This window comes from Balaenoptera ricei, chromosome 1, assembly GCF_028023285.1.
Source record: "Balaenoptera ricei isolate mBalRic1 chromosome 1, mBalRic1.hap2, whole genome shotgun sequence".
NCBI lineage: Eukaryota > Metazoa > Chordata > Mammalia > Artiodactyla > Balaenopteridae > Balaenoptera > Balaenoptera ricei.
Genome location: NC_082639.1, coordinates 12,545,836 through 12,559,723, shown reverse-complemented (window position 1 = coordinate 12,559,723; position 13,888 = coordinate 12,545,836). Strand labels below are relative to the sequence as shown.

Here is a 13,888-nt window from a genome sequence, read left to right as displayed (position 1 = left end):
TTTATCTGAGGAATGCAAGCTTGTTTTAACATTAGAAAATCAATTAGTAGGGTGGTCCAGTGATGGTCCTATGGTTAAGACTCTGCGCTCCCAATGCAGGGGGCCCGGGTTCCAATCCCTGATCAGGGAACTAGATCCTGCATGCTGCAGCTAATCCCACATGTTGCAACTAAGGCCCCGCATGCCGCAACTAAGATCCAACACAGCCAAATAAATAAATAAATAATTTTAAAAAAATCAATTAATATAACATTTCACCAATAGACTAACAGGAAACATGATACTTTAATAATTGAGCAAAAGCATTTGATAGACTTTTTAAAAGTATTTGTTTATTTATTTATTTATGGCTGTGTTGGGTCTTCGTTTCTGTGCGAGGGCTTTCTCTAGTTGTGGCAAGCGGGGGCCACTCTTCATCCCGGTACGTGGGCCTCTCACTATTGCGGCCACTCTTGTTGCGGAGCACAGGCTCCAGACGCGCAGGCTCAGTAATTGTGGCTCACGGGCCCAGCTGCTCCGCGGCACGTGGGATCTTCCCAGACCAGGGCTCGAACCCGTGTCCCCTGTATTGGCAGGCAGGGAGGGTCTCAACCACTGCGCCACCAGGGAAGCCCCGCATTTGCTAGACTTTTAAAGCCCCTTTATGATTTTAAAATCAAGTCAAATTAAAATCACTTGCTGCATACACTGCAGGTGGGTGTGTAAATTGGAACAGTCACTTTGAAAGACAGTTTGACATCTAGTAAAGAAGTATAACCTACACCCAGCAATTTCACTCCTAAATATGTACTCTAGAGCGTTGTTTTTCAGCCTGTGGCTTGCAGCCCATTAGAATGAAGACAATTTAGTGGCATTTGACCAACAATTTTCTTAACTGGTAAATACAATAGAAAATATCAGTGTACTTTACTGTAAGGGTATTATTTTGTGAAACTTATTCCTAGCTATGTATCTGTGTATGTGTGGGTAGACTGATTTGTGAGGTTAAATGTATTTTCTTATTGTGGTTGCTGTCAAAATTTGAAAGCCACTATTCTAGAGAAGCTAAAAAATGCTCATTATTTCATAAGAGCAAAACATTGGAAACAACTGATTTCATTCAACAAGGATAAATTATGACTGATACAACAAGGTTTTGCACTGCAGTGAAAATGAACTGCAGCTACATTTAACAACTAAGCAGTGTATTGCTTAGGAATATATATGTATATTTGTTTGTTAAAAATTCTTTTTTTTTAATTTTTTAAAAATTTATTTTATTTATTTATTTTTGGCTACATTGGGTCTTCGTTGCTGCGTGCGGGCTTTCTCTAGTTGCGGTGAGTGGGGGCTACTCTTCGTGGCGGTGCGTGGGCTTCTCATTGCAGTGGCTTCTCTTGTTGCAGAGCATGGGATCTAGGTGCGCGGGCTTCAGTAGTTGTGGCGTGTGGGCTCAGTAGTTGTGGCACACAGGCTTAGTTGCTCCACCGCATGTGGAATCTTCCTTGACTAGGGCTCGAACCCGTGTCCCCTGCATTGGCAGGAGGATTCTTAACCACTGCACCACCAGGGTAGTCCTATGCAGTTTTTAAAAATTGTGGTAAATTTATATAACATGAAGTTTACCATTTTAATCATTTTTAACTGTACAGTTAAGTGGCATTGAGTACATTCACATTATTGTGCAACCATCACCGTTATTCATCCCAGAATGTTTTTATCTTCCCTGACTGAAACTCCATACACATTGAACAATAATTCCCTGTTCTCCCCACCCTCTAGCTCCCCTGGCAACCACCATTCTACTTTGCTGTATAACTTGAGTACTCTAGGTACCTCACATAATCGGAATCATGTAGTACTTATCCTTTCATGTCTGGCTTGTTTCACTTAGCATAATGTCTTCAGGCTTCTCCTTGTAGCATGTGTCAGAATTTCCTTCCTGTTTAAGGCTAAATAATATTCTGTTACGTGTGTATACTGCATTTTGTTTATCCATTATCCACTGATAGACATTTGAGTTGTTTCTACCTTTTTGCTGTTGTGAACAGCACTGCTATGAACATGGGTATACATACACCTGTTTGAGTCCCAGCTTTCAGTTCTTTTGGGTATATATCCAGGAGTGAAGTTGCTGGATCATATGGTAATTCTGACTGATTTTTTTGAGAAATTGTCATACTGTTTCCCACTGTGGCTGTACCTCTCTATGGTTTTGTCTGTATGATATATCAATATTTGGCTGTTAAAAATTAATTTTAAAAAGGCAAAGCCTCCTTCTTTCCCTCTTCAGAGGTGCTGCTCCTAACTTTGACGTGTGTCTTTCTAGATCATTTTTCTATGCATATATATATAGATATAGATACCTATGTGGATATACAATTTTGATTTGTTCCTTTGTTGTTGTTGTTGAACTGGCTGTGAAAGAGTTGTTCAGGTGCTCCCTTAAAAATAAAAATGCCTGGGATCCAGCCCCCCAGAGATTTTGATTAGATTGGCTTGAATGGGCTTAAGAATCTGAATTTTAATAGTTCTCAGACGATTCTGATGGGCAGCCATTGATTTATTATTTAACATAAGTGGTATTAATCATATTATTTTGCAGTGTTTGGAGATCTCTTCATGCCAATATATGCTGGCATACCCACATTTTAAAAAACTAGTGCTTTAAATTCTGTAGCTTAGATATAGTATAATTTACATAGCCATTCTTCCATTAATGGACTTTCATTTTCCTCTTTGGTCGCACCGCGTGGCATGCAGAACTTCCCCGACCAGAGGTTGAACCCGTGCCGCCTGCAGTGGAAGAGCTACGTCTTAACCACTGGACCACCAGGGAAGTCCTATTAATGGACTTTTAGGTAGTTGCAAGTTTTTGTCATTACAGAGAAGATGCAACAAACCCACTTGTGCACATGTATAGATGTTTGTGTTGGAAAGATACCTGAAAATTAACTTGCTGAGTCAAACGGCAAGTCAATACCACCAAATCCAATACATTACTGAAATTTTCCTTCTTCTGTATGAACTTTTTCTTCTTCTGAAGAAGGAAATACTTATATAGTTGACCCTTGAGCAACAGGTGTGAACTGCACGGGACCACTTATACAGGGATTTTCTTTTTCCAGTAGTAAATGCTACAGTAATACACCATCTGGGGGTGGATATGGAGGAACCGCATATAAGGAGGGCTGTTACTGGGTTGGCCAAAAAGTTCGTTGGGCGTTTCCGTAAGATGGCTCTAGTAGCACTTAGTTGTCTTTAACTTGATTCAAAACAATTTTGTTAGATTGTATTGTGGCAGCTGTCATATCAGCGTGCACTTAAAAAAAACCCATCAAAATTGGTGAATTTTTGTGTAGCCATTTGAATATTGACGATGGAAGAAAAAAAGCAACATTTTTGGCACATATTATGCTTTATTATCTCAAGAAAGGTAAAAACGCAACTGAAACTCACAAAAAGATTTGTGCAGTGTATGGAGAAGGTTCTGTGACTGATCAAATGCGTCAAAAGTGGTTTGGGAAGTTTCATGCTGGAGATTTCTCGCTGGACGATGCTCCACGGTAGGGTAGACCAGTTGAAGTTGATAGCGATCAAATCGAGACATTAATTGAAAACAATCAACGTTATAGCACGCAGGAGATAACCGACATGCTCAAAATATCCAAATCAAGTGTTGAAAATCATTTGCACTAGCTTGGTTATGTTGATCGCTTTGATGTTTGGGTTCCGTATAAGTTAAGTGAAGAAAACCTTCCTGACCGTATTTCCGCATGCGATTCTCTACTTAAACGTAACTAAAATGTTCTGTTTTTAAAACAAATTGTGACGGGCGATGAAAAGTGGATACTGTACAATAATGTGGAACAGAAGAGATCATGGGGCAAGTGAAATGAACTTCCATCAACCACACCAAAGGCTGGTCTTCATCCAAAGAAGGTGATGTTGGGACTTCCCTGGTGGCACAGTGGTTAAGAATCCACCTGCCAATGCAGGGGACACAGTTCGAGCCCTGGTCTGGGAAGATCCCATATGCTGCAGAGCAACTGGGCCCGTGCACCACAACTACTGAGCCTGCGCTCTAGAGCCCACGAACCACAACTACTGAAGCCCATGCACCTAGAGCCCATGCTCCACAACAAAGGGAAGCCCCCGCTTGCTGCAACTAGAGAAAGCCTGCGCGCAGCAATGAAGACCCAATGCAGCCAAAAATAAATAAATAAATTTATTTTAAAAAACCCAAAAAACAAGGTGATGCTGTGTATATGGTGGGATTGGAAGGAAGTCCTCTATTATGAGCTCTTTCCTGAAAACAAATGATTAATTCCAACAAGTACTGCTCCCAGTTAGACCAACCAAAAGCAGCAGTTGTCGAAAAGCATCTGGAATTAGTCAACAGAAAATGCATTATCTTCCATCAGGATAATGCAAGACTGCATGTTTCTTTGATGACCAGGCAAAAACTGTTACAGCTTGTCTGGGAAGTTCTGATTCATCCACTGTATTCACCAGACATTGCACCTTTAGATTTCAATTTATTTCAATCTTTACAAAATTCTCTTAATGGGAAAAATTTCAATTCCCTGGAAGACTGTAAAAGACACCTGGAACAGTTCTTTGCTCGAAAAGATAAAAAGTTTTGGGAAGATGGAATTATGAAGTTGCCTGAAAAATGGCAGAAGGTAGTGGAACAAAATGGTGAATACATTGTTCAGTAAAGTTCTTGGTGAAAATGAAAAATGTGTCTTTTATTTTTACTTGAAAACTGAAGGAACTTTTTGGCTAACCCAATAGTTATACGCAGATTTCAACTGAGTGGAGGAGGGTAGACGCCCCTAATTCCCGCCTTGTTCAAGGATCAGCTATACAAGAAGTTCTGTGCAGTAGCAGAAATACTTGTATAAGATACGTTGATATATTTAAAAGAAACTTAAAATCAATTGCTGTTATTTTTTTTTAATTTTGGGGAAAATATTAATGATACAGAGCTGATTATGCAAAGTAAAATGAATTTGATTTTTAAAATGCTATTCCTTCTGGGAATTCCCTGGCGGTCCAGTGGTTAGGACGCTGCACTTCCACTGCAGGGGCCACGGATTTGATCCCTGGTCAGGGAACAAAGATCCTTCAAGTTGCACGGCATGGCCAAAAATAGTAATAATAATAAAATAAAACTTAAAAAAAAATTTCTTCCTTCCATTGAAATAGATCTGCAGTGGATGACTGAACTAGAAAGTTGTTAGCCCTTCTTAAAACTGAAACCATGAAGTGATGATTGCTTTAACCATCCTTAACCCAGGGGAGACTTTTATTTTCCTTATTATTTCATAGACTTTCCTCTGGATTTTGAAGAGTTTTCTAACTTAGATCATTTTGGAATGAGGTTTGGACTTGTTCCTTTTTTTCCTTTCTCTTTTTTCTTTTTTTTTTTAATGTGTCATAAAATAGCATCTTATGTTTTAAACTTTAGCTTCTATGGGAAGTTTTGAAGCTCTATGGTTTGACTGTAATATCCCTTAATAACAGTAATAAAATTTGATATATTCCATTGCAGTTTAAAAGAAAAAAAGGTGCTACAGTTAAGTCTTGTTAAAAATACAGACCTTAAGAACTTAGTGGGGGAAACACATGAGTAAAAAAGCATTATAAATTCACCAGCCAATGAGACAAAAGAGCAGCTAAGCTATTTCTAAAAGAAATCAGGTTACATTCATCTTTCATGCATTCTTGCCAGTAGCCATCATTGTCTGTCTTTTTCTAGCATTTGGAAATGGTTTCCCAGCATGCTGGGAGTTTTAATTTAAATTAGCCTTTAAAAAATTTCAGACTGTATAACTTGTTTAAATTATGGGATTTTTTTTCACAAAGTAACTAACTAGTAAAATGAAATAGCCTGACATAGTAGTGAAATAGTAGTCCCAAAAATATTGGTTCAGGTTCATATTGTCTTGAGGGTTTGTGCATGCGTGTGTTTATAAGGTTTCCTTTCTTGGAAGGAAAAGCCTTTATTCAGAGATTATGATCTTCCTACTTGTTCACGTTTTTAAACGTCCTTTTATGAAACTATGACGATATTAGATGGTAGGATTTGTGGGTGTGGGTAGGTAGTTTTTTTTTTTTTTTTTCCTGCCTTATTTGGGAAAATAAAAAGTTGTCGGCCCTATCTCAGTTCAAAAACACTTGCTGGTCTGTGAAATTCAGAGGTCTGGGAACCATTGTGATAGAACCTTTCCCCAAAAGGCTAAGAGAATCCTGATATGCAGTGGTTTTGCATACTCCTCCCTTGTTTTCAGAATGAGGGTACATAATGGCAGAAAAATCAGAACATCTTAAAAATAGTAATGACTTGGGACTTCCCTGGTGGCGCAGTGGTTAAGACTCTGCACTCCCAATGCAGGGGGCCCGGGTTCCATTCCTGGTCAGGGAACTAGATCCCACATGCATGCTACAACTAAGAGTTCGCATGCTGCAACTGAGAAGCCCATGTGCCGCAACTAAGACCCAGTGCAACCAAATAAATAAATAAATATTTTTAAAAAATAGTAATGATTTGCTTAAGTACTATACATTTTATTTATTTTTAATTTTTAAAATTTAAAAAAATTTTTTGGTTGCACCACGCAGCTTACAGGATCTTAGTTCCCTGACCAGGGATCAAACCCGTGCCCCCTGCAGTGGAAGCATGGAGTCTTAACCACTGGGCTGCCAGGGACGTCCCTTATGCCCCATTGTTACCCTCTAGTTTTATTTGTCTTTAACCATCTGAAATCTGTGATTTTATTATTTTTCATTTAAATTTTTGATATGAAATTTCTGGTTTTTTCAATCAGAATATCTAGAAATGAACATTTAGGTTTTGTTGTTGACTCTTAAATGAATTCATAAAGCTTTGTTTGCTTATTTATTCAGCAGCCTTTTGCTGAGTGTGTATATGGATGCAAGAAATAGAATTATTTTCTTTTGTGCCCTAAGGGGAGAGGAGGAGGCAGACAGACAACAGTATAGTAATTGCTAGTATGAAGGCAGGTACTTAGTATTGTGGAAGCACAGAGGGAGAGGTAGGTGTGCTTTGAGCGTTTCTGCAGCCTGGTGCAGTCAGTTTTGAGTTAACACAGTTTACTACTGTTACAGTATGGTTATTTGCCTCTTTTGCATTTTCTTACTTTCCTAAATAATTATTTTCAAGAGGAAAATAATTTCCAAGCCTAGAAAATTGCACCTTTTAATGCACCTTTTCTCTAACTCTCCTCTGATTTGTACTACACTTCAAATGAAAGCCTTTTGTTTAAAATCACTGTTACAGTTAAATTATTATCATTATTATTTTTTCTGGGCTCTGTATTCTGTTTATCATTATTTTTTATAAATTTATTTATTTATTTTTGGCTGCGTTGGGTCTTCGTTGCTGTGCGCGGGCTTTCTCTAGTTGCAGCAAGTGGGGGCTACTCTTCGTTGTGGTGCGCGGGCTTCTCATTGAGGTGGCTTTCCTTGTTGCAGAGCATGGGCTCTAAGCGCTCGGGCTTCAGTAGTTGTGGCACGCCGGCTCAGTAGTTGTGGCTCTCGGACTCCAGAGCATAGGCTCAGTAGTTGTGGCACACGGGCTTGGTTGCTCCGTGGCATGCGGGATCTTCCCGGACCAGGGCTCGAATCCGTGTCCCCTGCATTAGCAGGCGGATTCTTAACCACTGCGCCACCAGGGAAGTCCTACAGTTAAATTATTACAATTAGAATTACTCTATACTTTGTATATTATTATTGTCTTCTCTTAAAATCTAAAAATTCAAGCTCTTACAAAATATAAATTTTAGTGTTAAAGTTTTGTTATACTTTTTTCATTTTATACCACATGAAACATTTTGCTGAACCTAGAGTATATGGTTCTCCATATGGAATTTTCAGAACCTAGAATATCTTCATTGATGATTGAAACCAGTACATTTTTCTCAACCATTTATACTTAGTAAAATCCTTTGGCTGCTATATATGAATATGGGGAATGGCCCTGAGAACTGTACATTTCTGCTACTATTCTGTAACAGTCGTAAAATGCTTTCATTTAACATCAGCCATTGCAAAGAATAAGAAAGTATACTGATGGGTAGTTTGGGGAAATACTTTATTTTCTGTTTCATTAAAGGGACTCTTACTTGGATAACACAGAGATGAGTTAACCATTTAAAAAGAAGAAACCTCACTGCAGCTGATATCTGTTATTAAATTTGGAATGCTTTCTAGAAACAGCTCTCTGAATTTACTTGTCAAAATAGCTCACAGTTTGCTAATAGCAACAGTAGTTATGCCAAATTATTCTATTTCTAGACTTTTTTTTTATCAAAACATTGACTGTCAGGAGCTAAGGAGTCTCCAGATTATGAGCTTCTGTTAATGTAGATAAAATATTAAGTAGTTTGTACATGTGGTAAAATACCCATCGAGTAAAAAACAGTTTTTGCCCTTTTTAAAAAAATTTTCTTTTTTTAATCATTCTTTTAAAATTTATTTTATTTTTGGCTGCATTGGATCTTCGTCGCTGCACGGGCTTTCTCTAGTTGCAGTGAGCAGAGGCTACTCTTTGTTGCAGTGTACAGGCTTCTCATTGCGGTGGCTTCTCTTGTTGCGGAGCACGGGCTCTAGGCGCACAGACTTCAGTAGTTGTGGCTCGCGGGCTCTAGAGCGCAGGCTCAGTAGTTGTGGCGCACGGGCTTAGTTGCTCCGTGGCATATGGGATCTTCCCAGATCAGGACTCGAACCCGTGACCCTGAGTTGGCAGGCGGATTCTTAACCACTGCGCCACCAGGGAAGCCCAGTTTTTGCCCTTTTGTCCTAAAAGTAATTCTGTAAGTGGCAAAGAATATCGTACAGGAGACAGTAACTTGAAAATCTTTCATCTTTCCACCTTCCCCCATTTCATTCTCTGGGATGCTACCTATTCTTCAAAGCCAAAATGCTTGCTTCTGTGTTACTTCCTTCTCATACTAGTTGGAAGCCGTCTCTTCCTTCCCTGAACTGCTAGAGTTTCTTGTTTGGTACCACAGTCTGTCCTGTGCTGGCATTCTTTATGTGTCTTTGGCTCTTACTGGGTTAATCTCTTTGAGAGGAAATAGTGGCATATCTTGTTTTTATAACTCCCATGAGATCTAAGCACAGTATTTTCACATATAGCAAATGTTCCATTGGTGTTTATTGAGTACATGAAGTAAGGTAGAAATTTATATTTTACCATTTTTTCACTTGTAACTTTTTCATTTGACCTAGTACAATGATGATAATAATGGTGGTATATTAATAAGAAGAAGACTTACTATCATATTCGATTGGATCATATTGTGGTCTGTAAATCTTCATTCAACAGTATTTTATATTTTCAAGGATAGTATTTAATACTTAGCTCACGGGACTTCCCTGGTGGCGCAGTGGATAAGACTCCACGCTCCTAATGCAGGGGGCCCGGGTTTGATCCCTGGTCAGAGAACTAGATCCCATGTGCATGCCATAACTAAGAGCTTGCATGCCACAGCTAAGGAGCTCATGTGCTCACGGGCCACAACTAAGGAGCCCGTGAGCCGCAACTAAGGAGCCCATGTGCTGCAACTAAGGAGCCCGCCTGCCACAACTAAGACCCAGTGCAACCAAATAAATAAATAAATATTTTTTAAAAAAATGCTTAGCTCCCATTAGTGTGGCTGGGGTGGGTAACTTCATGAGTTCATAATGATGTCTGTGCAGGGTTGCTACTTTGCCCCTGAAGCTTGAGAGGCCCTCATGCTGATGGATGACTGTGGGTGCTTTCCATTCAATCCAGCTACACATTCTTTAGTTAAGTCTCAGTGCTTTATTTTACCATCATCATTAAGGTTCTTCCTTAATTGTATTTTTTAACCTTTTGAAATTGTGAAGAATAAGCTTGATTGTATTTTAAATATCCTTTCAGGTAAGTGAAGTGTATTCTGATTTTCTTAAGAAAAGAAAATGTGTTTACTCCAAGAGGATTGTCAGATGTCTAGTTGTGTAGAAATCAAAGGTACAATTGGTCAGATATTGTACTAGGCAGTGATTGTTACATGGATAACAAAGTAGTTTCATTCCCATCTTGAATTTCTTTGAATCGATTTTAACCCTTCACAAGTTAATCTGTTTCCTCCAGTAAGTTCAGAGGAGTTTGTTGCCATCTGCTGTCTTTACAGAATCTTTATGAAGTAGGTGGGGAACTTTCATTACTTACGGATAGAGAGATTTTCCTGTCTTAACTGTGTGACTTAGCCTGGGTAACAGATCATTATTCCTAGAAACAGTAGCCAGATCTCCCAGTCTCAAAGTCTTAACCTTAATTTAAACTCCAGAAGGGCAAAATATTTAGGTTTTAAAAATTGGTTTGTATTTAGTTGGATATAGTGTAGTAGTTTTTCAAAGGAAAAGATACAGCTGGGCCAAATAAATGGTTTCTCTTCAGTACCATCTCTCTTGACCCAGCAATGGGTCATTGGGTATGGCTCAGGAGTCTGGCAGCAGACTCTCAGGCCAGTGTACACCTTTTGACATGAAAAAATGAAAAACTGTTTCAAAGTGTCTCTGTATCCTCTGGGAGTATGAGTGATGATTTCATTACCTAATCATGGACATGAAAATGAATGGCTGTGCAAATTGGTTCAGGGCACGTAATTACAGAGGATTTGCATCTGAGCCCATACCTGTGTGTTCTCATTGGCATCTGTGCTCAAAGCCAAGTTAGCAAACATGCCCTCGGGGGCATGAGGTTTGCTGCTTTTATGGACAGTGAAATGGTTGAACAATGAGAATTGCTTAAAACTTGGAATTGCAAAAGTATGAGTCCCTTTATTTAGGCTTGCTAATTGTACTTTGAGAAGGTTTGGAAAGAGAGTAAGAAGTTGTTTTATTGAGCCAAACCGATGTATTTTGCTTGGGAAAAAATAGTAATATAAATAACCTTTTGCAGCCTTCATTGATTCAGTTTGTTCAGAAGCAGACCCTCAGCTCACAGTCTGTCAAGATGTGTAAGGGAGCAGTTGTATTTCACATGCTATATTTAATTCAAATGTGAAAGATGCAGCCGAACTCAAGGAATCTGTCTCTTTGGACTCTTTTCCTTGGTGAATTTCAGAGCTGAGTGAGGGTTAAATATATGAGAAAGTCAATAAATAAAGGAATATAGTCAATGGGAGATGAAAAATGATAACTTGCAGGGGAAAGAGTAAGAAGGATTGTGGGAAGTGATATTTTTTCCAGTGGAAAAAAACACTTTTGTGGGAGAGGGGGCAAGAAAAATTCTAATTATTGTTTTCTGTTTTATGTAACGTAACTCTTTTTTAAAAGACTTTTAGAAATTTTATATTGGAGTATATTTGATTAACAATGTTGTGTTAGTTTCAGGTGTACAGCATAGTGATTCAGTTATACATATAAATGTGTCTATTCTTTTTCAAATTCTTTTCCCGTTTAGGTTATTACAGAATATTGAGCAGAGTTCCCTGACAGTAGGTCCTTGTTGGTTATCTGTTTTAAATATAGCAGTGTGTACATGTCAATCCCAAACTCCCAATCTATCCCTCCTCCCCCTCTCCCCCCGATAACCATAAATTCATTCTCTAAGTCTGTGAGTCTGTTTCTGTTTTGTAAATAAGTTCATTTGTATCATTATTTTTAAGATTCCGCATACAAGCAATATCATATGATATTTGTCTTTCTCTCTCTGACTTACTTCACTTAGTATGATAATCTTCAAGTCCATCCATGTTGCTGCAAATGGCATAATTTCATTCTTTTTAATGGCTGAGTGATATTCCATTGTGTATGTCTACCACATCTTCTTTATCCATTCATCTGTCGATGGACATTTAGGTTGTTTTTATGTCTCGGCTATTGTAAACAGCGCTGCAGTGAACACTGGGGTGCATGTATCCTTTTGAACCATGTTTTTCTCTGGATATATGCCCAGGAGTGGGGTTGCTGGATCATATGGTAGCTCTATTTTTAGTTTTTTAAGGAACCTCCATACTGTTCTCCATAGGCTGTACCAATTTACATTCCCACCAGCAGTGTAGGAGGGATCACTTTTCTCCACACCCTCTTCAGCATTTATTATTTGTAGATTTGTTTGTTTGGCTGTGCCGTGCAGCTTGCAGGAACTTAGTTGCCTGACCAGAGATTGAACCCGGGCCCTGGACAGCGAAAGCACGGAGTTTTAACCACTGGACCACCAGGGAATTCCCTATAGATTTTTTTCTTAATGATGGCCATTCTGACTGGTGTGAAGTGATATCTCATTGTAGTTTTGATTTGCATTTCTCTGTTAATTAGAGATGTTGAGCATCTTTTCATGTGCCTCTTGGCCATCTGTATGTCTTCTTTGAAGAAATGTCTATTTAGGTCTTTTGCCCTTATTTTGATTGGGTTGTTTGTTTTTTTGATATTGAGCCTCATAAGCTGTTTGTAAATTTTAGAGAGAGACTAATCTCTTGTCAGTTGCATAGTTTGCAAATATTTTCTCCCATTCTGTGGGTTGTCTTTTCGTTTTGTTTATGGTTTCCTTTGCTGTGCAAAAGCTTTTGAGTTTAATTAGGTCCCATTTGTTTATTTTTGTTTTTATTTCCATTACTCTAGGAGATGGCTCAAAAAAGATATTGCTGCGATTTATGTCAAAGAGTGTTCTGCCTGTGTTTTCCTCTAAGAGTTTTATAGTATTCCCTCTTATATTTAGGTCTTTAATCCATTTTGAGTTTATTTTTGTGTATGGTGTTAAAGAATGTTCTAATTTCACTTTTTTACATATAGCTGTCCAGTTTTCCCAGCACCATTTATTGAAGAGACTGTCTTTCCTCCATTGTATAGTCTTGCCTCTTTTGTTGTTGATTAATTGACCATAGGTGTGTGGGTTTATTTCTGGGCTTTCTATCCTGTTCCATTGATCTATATTTCTGTTTTTGTGCCAGCACCATACTGTTTTGATGACTGTAGCTTTGTGGTATAGTCTGAAGTCAGGGAGCCTGATTCCTCCAGCTCCATTTTTCTTTCTCAGGATTGCTTTGGTTATTCAGGGTCTTTTGTTTCTCTAATTTTTGTTTCTCTAATTTTTGTTTCAAAAAATTTAAGATTTTTTGTTCTAGTTCTGTGAAAAATGCCATTGGTAATTTGATAGGGATTGCATTGAATCTGTAGATTGCCTTGGGTAGTATAGTCATTTTGATATGTAACTGTTCTCTTTAGGGTAGGAGTCAGGGCTAGAAATGGAAAGGCCTTCCTCTAGCAAGTTAAGCATGTGGAAAAACAGTTCACTGAAAGTAGGGCAGATGTGGCTAACTATCTAGGATTTTTTATTTAACACAATTTATAGTGAACCTATCACAATACTTCTCTACTTTTGAGGAATGGAGGAAATTGCTGTTGCCCTCCCTCTGCCACCACCACTCTCCCCCAACTAGGAGGATTTAGGCTACTCCCCTACCTTTTTTTTTTGGCTGCATTGGGTCTTCGTTGCTGCACGTGGGCTTTCTTTAGTTGCAGCGAGTGGAAGCTACTCTTCGTTGTGGTACACGGGCTTCTCATTGCGATGGCTTCTCTTGTTGCGGAGCATGGGCTCTAGGCACACAGGCTTCAGTAGTTGCAGCACGCAGGCTCAGTAGTTGTGGCACACAGGCCCTAGAGCATGTGGGCTTCAGTAGTTGTGGCACGTGGGCTCAGTAGTTGTGGCTCACAGGCTCTAGAGCACAAGCTCAGTAGTTGTGGCACACGGGCTTAGTTGCTCCGTGGCATGTGGGATCTTGCCGGACCAGGGCTCGAACCCATGTCCCCAGCATTGGCAGGTGGGTTCTTAACCACTGTGCCACCAGGGACGTCCCTCCCCTACTTCTAATTAGGCACCAGTTCATCATCATCAAGATTCTAGCAGCCA

The 13,888-nt window shown here is 39.1% G+C and overlaps 1 protein-coding gene across 2 annotated transcripts in view; it reads left to right on the top strand.

Annotated features, from left to right (window-relative positions):
* Positions 1 to 13,888, top strand: part of FBXO42 (F-box protein 42) — a 100,823-nt gene that overhangs the window by 41,115 nt on the left and 45,820 nt on the right. The window contains exon 1 of one of the 2 annotated variants that reach the window (XM_059914494.1): positions 2,762 to 2,840. The exons of the other annotated variant lie outside the window; for it this stretch is intronic. The gene's annotated coding sequence lies outside the window, so the exon portion shown is untranslated. Of the gene's footprint in view, positions 1 to 2,761; positions 2,841 to 13,888 lie in introns of those variants that run through there. 2 annotated transcript variants of the gene reach the window in all.